The sequence below is a fragment of the Rissa tridactyla genome, chromosome 3 (assembly GCF_028500815.1).
Source record: "Rissa tridactyla isolate bRisTri1 chromosome 3, bRisTri1.patW.cur.20221130, whole genome shotgun sequence".
Lineage (NCBI taxonomy): Eukaryota > Metazoa > Chordata > Aves > Charadriiformes > Laridae > Rissa > Rissa tridactyla.
The window spans coordinates 801,834-810,398 of record NC_071468.1 but is presented as its reverse complement, the minus strand read 5'-3'; the positions used below and the strand labels follow the sequence as shown (position 1 = coordinate 810,398).

General features: G+C 41.0%; 1 protein-coding gene across 6 annotated transcripts in view; it reads right to left on the bottom strand.

Annotated features, from left to right (window-relative positions):
- Nucleotides 1–2,180: 2,180 nt before the first annotated feature.
- CCDC85A (coiled-coil domain containing 85A) overlaps nucleotides 2,181–8,565 on the bottom strand; it is a 173,072-nt gene continuing 166,687 nt past the window's right edge. For 5 of the 6 annotated variants that reach the window (XR_008465255.1, XR_008465252.1, XR_008465256.1 and 2 more), the window contains 2 exons: nucleotides 5,500–5,573; nucleotides 2,181–4,927 (listed from right to left, as the gene is read on the bottom strand). The gene's annotated coding sequence lies outside the window, so the exon portion shown is untranslated. Of the gene's footprint in view, nucleotides 4,928–5,499; nucleotides 5,574–8,565 lie in introns of those variants that run through there. The other variant, XR_008465254.1, reaches the window with a different exon arrangement.

Genomic DNA, 8,565 nt, shown 5'->3' with positions numbered 1-8,565 from the left:
AAAATGTTCATATTACAGGATGAATACAGTTACTCATTTAATTGCTGCCATGGCACAATAATAATCACCAAGAGGAGCTGTGGCACTCTTTAACCAGTGAGGATCAGGAGAGATTCCCCTTACAGCAGAGAAATTATGCACGTGAAGGTTGGTTTCTCAAAATTAAAGGCCAGTTTGACATGCAGTGGTTCTGGTGATTCATACAAGTGAAAAATATGAAACATTCCTCTGAAAATAGGAACCTTCTCCAAGTTTTTCACTTATTTTTAACCTGAACCTCATTCTCTGAGAGTCTCTTTAAAATTTGCATACAGACATATCTGTTTGCCTTTTTCCTATTTGGAAATAACTATTTCTAAACAGGAAAGTTATTTTCCTGCTTAACGTTTTTCTCCGTTTTAAAGATTTTAATTTTTTTTCCCTGGATGCAAGAAATTTGTTCACATCTATTAGCATCATCTGCTAAACGAGCTTAAAGCCATTGAACTGGATTCAGGTAAAACCATACTGAGCTCAAACATCAGCCCTTCGTTCAGTGAAGGCTTTGAGTGCCTGATGTTTAACGTTGCTGCAAGCGTGGCAGCGTGGGAGACACTGGCACGTCACCTGGAGAGTTAGCCGTTAGCCTTGTACAGTGTAAACATGTTAAATATTCCAGGGGCGTGCTATTTTAAAGTAAGGTTTCCAGCTCCGTAAAGTGGAGGTGTTTGACTATTAGTAGAGAGTGACATTGCCTGAACTTGCTCACCTTTGACATTATTGATAAACCACAGGGTAGCTTATAAAGAGTAAAATCACCTTTTATCTTTCAATTTTGTACAGTTGCTAATACTTACGTGCATTAGAAGCTATCGCCAGTCTCTGTGGGCTTAATTACTGGGGGGGAGGGGAGGCTTGCATATTCAACTGAATAGTTTTTAATATTAAAATACTGCTTGAAACTCTTGTGCTAGAGCATGAAAAGCTTTCTAGTCTCTCATTTTGCTCCTTAATGGAGGATCAAACACTATCTGTTTACTTGTTCCAGGAACAAATACAAGCAATGGAAGCAAAAATATCCTTTACATAATTTTAATTATTGAAAAAAAGCCACCATTTTATTCTTAATATTTTTAATATATCCACCGAATACATAATCCACTGCAAGCAGTAATCTAGCTTGATGGTTTTTATGGGACTAGCTCTTCAGCTAGCATGAATAGGTGTAGTTTTATTGTCTGAATTACCTCAGCTGTAAGTGGTTCCAGAAATGGTGTTTAAAATATCAGAGTACCCAGAAAGTTATCAGCATACCCAGAAAATGCTAGAGCTTTGAGCACATCTATTCTACAGTGGAAAAAATGCCATGAGATGTTGTCCCTGCTGAACACAGCAGTCAGTCCCTGGCACGCTTGCTGCCGTTACGCTGGCACTTTTGCTTCCCGTTTACCGCACAGCGTTGAGCAGCAGCGGGATCCTGCATTGCCCTGAGATCCCCTGAGCGGGTCACCGTGCACCAGAGCCCCAGCACTTGGTGGTGGGAATGTCCCGTCTCCTCCACCCCTTCGTGGCAGGGGCAGCCTGCGCCTAGTGCCACGGCTCTGCCCGGAGAGCGCTCCTCCTCTCTGCGCGTGGGGACGTTCCCATTCGTGCTGTATTAGACAGCCTTCCTCCAGCCAAATCTGTGCTGCCAGACACTTACAGCACGGGGCTGGAGGAACACTGTGGCTAAAAAATAATGATCATCTCTCTCCACCACAGCATCTTTTCAATTTTTGCGTAGACCAGATGAGCTGTCAGTTGTGATTTAACTGCGGTTACAATAGTGACCGTTTTAACATCAGTATAATTGACACATTCAGATTTTTTCCCCTCTTTCTGTGATATTAGCTTTCATTTTCTTTCTTTTTTCCCTTTTTTCTTTTTTCTTGGGGGGGGACCTGGCGGGGGGGGAAGGTGTTGAAGTGAATCATTCCAGGAACTTCTCTGCACTTCTGTATTCCTTCTCTTTTCACAATTAGACAAACAGCAAGATCACTTTTTTCCCTACAGCAGTTTTAGCACTTGCCACATGTGCTAGTCCTGCTGATCCACACAACATCCTTTTTTTTTTTTTTTTTTTTTTCATTCTTTTAATTATAGAGAAGGAAATGTTAGCACAGTTCAGCTTCTTAAAAGTCATTGATCCAGGTCATTAACTGAGTACAGGGACATCAGGAGGGAAACGCAGGTATTTTACAGAGTACTAGTAGATACCCGTTTTCAAGGGAGTTTTTTTATCAATGGATTCTTTCTCAACTCCCAGTTAAATTATTTTTCTTATAAAGTCTGCCCGTGGTACTCGGAACTAAGTTCAAGACATTGTTTTCATTTGCTAATGCATCAGCGCCCGCGAACTGTGAATAAGCACGTGGTGAGCAGCGGGGCAGCCAGCAGAGGGTTAGAAGTGGGTGCTGCTGAGCGCTTACAGCGATGCTGGGCGATGCAAGAGGAGGCTCTCCTGGCACTTTACACTAATACTATCTGCAAAAGGTGGGGACGCTGGGCTAATCGCAGATGATGGAGTCTACGTAAAATCAGCTTTCCTTTGGAAAAAATCCTCTTTCGTGGTCTTTTCTGGTCAAGCTGAATATATTGATGATTAATAGAAAATTAAGATAAATCTTTTGTGAAAAGTGCACTAAATATGGACTAAAATCAATCAAGTGTACATCACATCCTGTTAATCACTGGACTTCTCTTCTGTCAGCCTGTGCTTTGTCGTGTTCACTGTGTTTTCGTCCTTCTGAGCCCCAGTCACCAGCCAGAGACACTTCTGTGCTCACAGCTGAAGTGATTTGCAACTGCACAGCTCCTCAGGATCTCCTCCTCTCTCAAAGGCTTTTTATTCCACTCACTGCCCATTTATGTCTCAGCAAATTAATCCTTAGCTATGAAATAGAACGGCACTCACACAAGGAAGAAAAAAAAATTACAGAATTTCCACAAACTTATTTGTGAGGAAAACTGTTTTTTTCTTCCGTTTTTTACACAGGTCATCTGTAATGCCCAAACCAGAAATACGTGCCCTTGTGCAGCATGATTTTCACAGTTTGGGCTCTTAGATTTTTTTGGTGCCAAGTCTGACACGCTGGCGTTGCTCATTTTGCATGAGTGACAGTAACCTGGAGATATGGCCCTCTCGGCTGCGTACGTGCTGTCAGCACGGGTTATTCACGTCCCGTGGTAGTGGTGAATTGCCCTTCTGATGCAGGCAGAGATCCTATTTGTCTTTGTAGCTGGAGAGCTGGCAGACTCGCTGAAGTTTAACCAGAAGGCCCTCTCAAGTCCCTACGGCTGATTTCGTTATGGCTTTTTTCTTTTTCATTATGTTTGACATTTTGAAGGCTGAGCCTCATTACAGACTGGCAATCTCCAGCACCAGGCTGGGGAAATGAGTTCTGTGAGATGGAGAACATGTGAAAAAGAGTGACCACAAAATGAAAATGAGATTTGAGGCACATTTTTGTCCTGTGATGTAGTCTTGTGCAATATCTGTTCGAAACAAGAAACTAGAAACCAGAGATCTTAAAAATGAGAGCAAAAGCGATCCCTCTCTGCTAGGCGTTTGAGAGACAGAAGTATTTGGTTCACTACGGTGCTTTTATGCTTAGTGTATAAATACCCATTGCTAATCTAGCAACGTTAGTACTTGCAAGGCCAATTCTGCTTTTGTGATTTTTACTTTTTAAATCTAGCTCTCCTTCTGTTTCACCATACTAAATAAATGCTGGTTTATTCTTACGTGGATTGGCTACTACAGCAACAAACTCCTGTACCACAGGCCACGGGAAGACTAAAGCAAACATGGCTCATATGCGTTAAAAAGCTCTACCTCCTGGAAGGCATGGAGCAAGCAGCAGATGATGCAATTTAAGTATTTGCTACTATATTAACATATCAGTGACAAATTAAATTTCATTTGCAAACTTGGTTTCTGCTTTTCTCTGCCTCTTAATGAAGGTAATCTATCTTCTGAGAATGTCAAACTGTGGTCCCAAAATAGAGTAAATTCTTAATAATGTAATCGGATAGCTAAACATCGGCACTTGCCGCAATCTTGGCATTAAGTGTTCTTATTGAAGTCAGTTTCTCCTCATTTATGGCCAGTAGGGTTAGAAATGGTGAGGGAGCAAGCTCTTTCTCCTTCTTCAAATCCCGCCTCTTCCCCAGGTCAACAGGTAAATGACGTGGCAATGCCGTAGGGCCTTGAAACCAAGCCCTTACCCAGCGATGGGATGGGATGGGAGACGCCACCTCTTGTCTTAATTCCCCTTGAGCTGAAGCAGTGCTCAAAAGGCTTTATCAAAGGCCAGGGCTTGTTCGTACCAGGAGCGAACTGGCACCTGGCTTAAGGAGGAGGTACCTGCACCTTAAATGGCTTAGACCGTGTTGGGTAGGTGGAAGAGCAAACAGTCTTTCTGGGCATGAGAAGCTGAGCGACTTTTGCCTACGCTAATGGAGATCTCTGAAAAAGCTGTCTTAATTTCTGTACCTTGGGGAGTTTTTTCACAAGATTGTTGCTACCCTGAAGCTTTTCTGCAAAGCAGTTACGAGTAGGTTACTCTAACTGATCTCTTTTTTTGTGAGACTTTGTTTATGACTAGCTTTATAGTTTGTGGATTTATATTAAAACACTATATATCGAGCGAAAATGTGAGGAGAGAGATCTTTTGCCATAGTCAGTTAAGAAAGAGGGTAGACAAGATCAATGGCATTATGCAACATTTCTGCAAAGCCAGAGACATATCCTGGGACGTGGATTTTGGTATTGGATGGTTGATTATAATATTTCCATCTGCTAAAAACTCCTTACTCTTTGGTGTGAAAAAACCATCTTGCTCTTCAGTGTGAAATATGCTGAGCCTTCAGTCCACAACCAGGGCTCCGCGTAGTCATCATTATGGTACTGCAAAGATAACAGATGTAAAGGAAGAAAACTAGCTCATGATCAGTTTAAATACTTCATTACTAAAGAATTAGAAGTTACTTAGTTTTCACGTAGCGAGCACACCGAGAGAATTAGGATTTGTACCCGGAAATGTACAAGTATTTGACTATTTTTTTCCATTCCAGTAGGAAAAATCCTCAAATTGGATTATTTTTGAAAGGTTAAAATGTTAAAGAAATAAGAATATTGATGGTATGTTATGAAAAACTAAGCAAAATTATTTTTTCAAAAGGAGTCAAAAATCTTCTCACAGTTTCAGGCCCAGTGATAGACTATCCCAAAGCAACCGAGGCAGTGCCCAGCTGGCCAGGCCATGGCACGCCAGACTGACCAGAGCTGTCACGGGGGTCTGGCAAATTAAAATGAAGGGGTTCTACCGAACCCTACCAAAATATTTTTTTTTTTTTTATTTTCCCTCTTAGACAGAAATATTTAGAGGAAATTAAAACAACTCCTGGGAAATTGACAGAACTATAATTTCCCTCCAAAATAATTCAATGATAAATCCTCAAAGGAAGAACACTACTTACTTTCTGTGCTTATGAACGTCACTGAATCTTCCAATATATTGCCTTAATAGTTACTTCTCCTGTAAAAATGTATCCTGCAAGTAGGATGTAGAAACAATTTTAAGTAGAGAGTAGGTAATATTTTGGATTAATCCAGAGGATAATCTTAGATGACTCATGAAACTATTGGCCAGACTGTCATAAACATAGCTTGGAAAAATTAAAAATGTATTTCCTTGGTTTTTCCTCCCCAGTGGTTCAAGGAATAATTCTTCAAAACAAAACATCTTTCAGAAATGCGACTGAAATAAAAAGATACTATCTGTTGAAGTCTCAGAATGGGGTGAAATAATAGAAGCAGCAGTGGGATGTGATCCCTGAAAGCTCCAGCCTTGTAGGGGAGGAAGGAATCATATGAGCATCTGATAACTGCCTAGCACTTTAGAGCTAGGAAGTAGTCCCAAATACTGATGAAAATATAACTGGTGAAAGTAGACTTTGTTAAAATTGTCTGCAGAAAACAGACTATCCGAGTGGCACTGGGACTTTGCAGAAAGACGTACTCAGTATCTCTACATTTGCTGGTGTCGGCAGTCCAGTCTGCCTGCGCTGGAGTCTGACATCCGAAAACCGAGAGAGCGTGAGACAAGAGGCCCTGAGCCGCTCCCGCAGCCCTGGCTCTTGGCCCTGTTTGAGGCAGCCGGCGCCCACCCTCACGGCGGGACGGTGATGTCCCCGCGGAGCTGCGGCTGGGCCTGCCTCTCCCCGAGATCACTGCCCAAAGAGCAGCCGTGCGTTTGCTCCCCTGTGATTTCTCTCCCATTGCAGAGAGTCCTATCGAGCTTTCTCCCTAGACCTGCCTTTATCCACTTCTTTTTTTGACTCTCTGGACAGTGAGGTTCTTGACTGCCCCGGTGCCAGTTTTAACCTGACAGACAGGCGTCTCTCTCTCACGGCTGCTGATCAGAGCTTCTCTGTCGCACAAAAGGAGTCTGCACACACACGCATCTTACTTCAAAGGTGCAAACGAGAAAGAAGAGAAGGAAGGGACAGTAGGAGAGAGGGAAAGAAAGCATTCTCTTTAAAACAAACTGTAAGAAGATAATCTCTTCTTAAAATCAGGCTATACAGTAGAATGGACTTGTGACTGTGATGGTGAGTAAAAGCCCATTTTGGGAACTGGGAAAACTATTTTAGCCCCTTCAGGATAATTTCAGTGGAGTAAAAAAAGAAGAGCTATGCCAGGAGGGGGCTGGGTACTGTAGCATCCCAGCTTCAGTTTACCTTCAGTAATCTACTGAATTTCAGTAGATTTTCTTACTGAGCACTGGCTCCAGAGAGAAAAGTAGCCCAAGTGCCAATTAAGCATTTAATTTGCTGAGACGACCAAAATAAAGGCTGCAAAGTATGTTTAAAACCGGCAGGCTACCCATTAGAAAATCTTTTCCTAGGGGAGTGCCACGAGTTTCACTACATACACTGCATTCCCCTCTCCTTTAATTTAAAATGGAATTTAATAGATTTCAAATAAACACAGTGTACATGAAAAGATTCATGTATACATGATGGCTTCTCATAACTTTATACATTATAAATACTAAGAATACCTGCAAGATCTTAACAACATTTGCTTTCCTGCAGCTATTTTCAAACCGTTTCTCCCTATAAAGGTTGAAAACGAAGGCGGTTCTGAAAATGTTAGCAAAGTACACAAACATGTATAGATACGAATATACTTGCATACGTTCATCTCCATTGGAAAAGCTGAAGAGTTTCTCTGCAATGCTTAATTCAACCCAGCCGATCGGTCCAACCTACGAACTTACTGCATTCTTAGAAGTATGAAAACCAAGTGCCTGCTAAATGGGGACTTGCTCCAGGAATTCAACAGAGCACTGATGCACATTTTTATTTTATTAATGGAAACAGATCTTTTTCTAGCTCTGATAATTACTGAATAGGGAAAATGTGGCTGTTCCTGCCATTCCCTACTAGGAATACCCATTGAGTCAGCTGGTTCACCAAATTTTGATCAGCTGCCAGGATGAATTAGTGTATAGTTGAAGATCTTGCAGATTAATAAAAAGCATACACATCCTGCTGCCATGTGCAAAATACTTGCAGTGAAAATGTGTCTGAGGAAAATAAAGTATTGGGAAAATAAAGCCATCTGGTGCGTGAACAGCAAAGCTTGCTGAGAAGTTGTGTCTGCCCTGAAACAGGCATCAAACAAACAAACAGAACCCCTCCCTACAATTCTAATATCTTTCAGTTGCTTTAGTTCAATAAATATATTCAATATTTTTTCCTCTCCTCCACTGAAATGTAGTTTACAAGTTTTAGAAGGAAGAGCTGCTTTGAAATGAATAATTGAACCATTTAATTTTCATTCCTGTAAGACAGAAACAGGAATTTTTTTCCTACACAAAACACTTGAGTGTAAGTTTTGTTTCCTGCAAGAGTTCATCAAAAAATGCATAAATCTGGGTAAGGTTTAGATTTAGAGACAGGGACATTTTTCAGTGAAAAACATTAAGTTGGCAAACATTAAATCTGAAAAGTTTCAGGCAGCTCTAGTGAATAGAGTCCAAAGGCAACTTCAGTCAATGTATTACTGAAGAAAAGCCATAAATGGTATAACATAATCCTGAAGTAAAAGTTAAATGACAGCCCTAGGGCACAAAACAAGATTGAGCTACAATTATAAAATCGGGTGTCAATATTTTGATCCTCCAACAATGCAAGTTTACTGAGGAAAATTTCAGTCAGGCTCCAATTTCACACACCGTTGGAAGCAATAACAAACATACAGCAGATAAGAAACACTTGATGTACTAATGCTCCACAATGTAAGCTGAAAGGAGCAATGAGACAGTTGTCCAATGGCAGCTAAAATTGAGATCCTATTAATGTGCACGTCTGAGTGATTTTCTTAGCTGTTGATAATGGGCGATAGTTGTCTATCAATTTCTATTACCATTAAGACTTTTAAATGTAATGGAATTTTTCAAGAGGGGCCACTCTCGAAACAGTCTTTATTCCTTTTTTGAGCTTTTTTGTTTATATTGTTTTATACCTATGTAACAC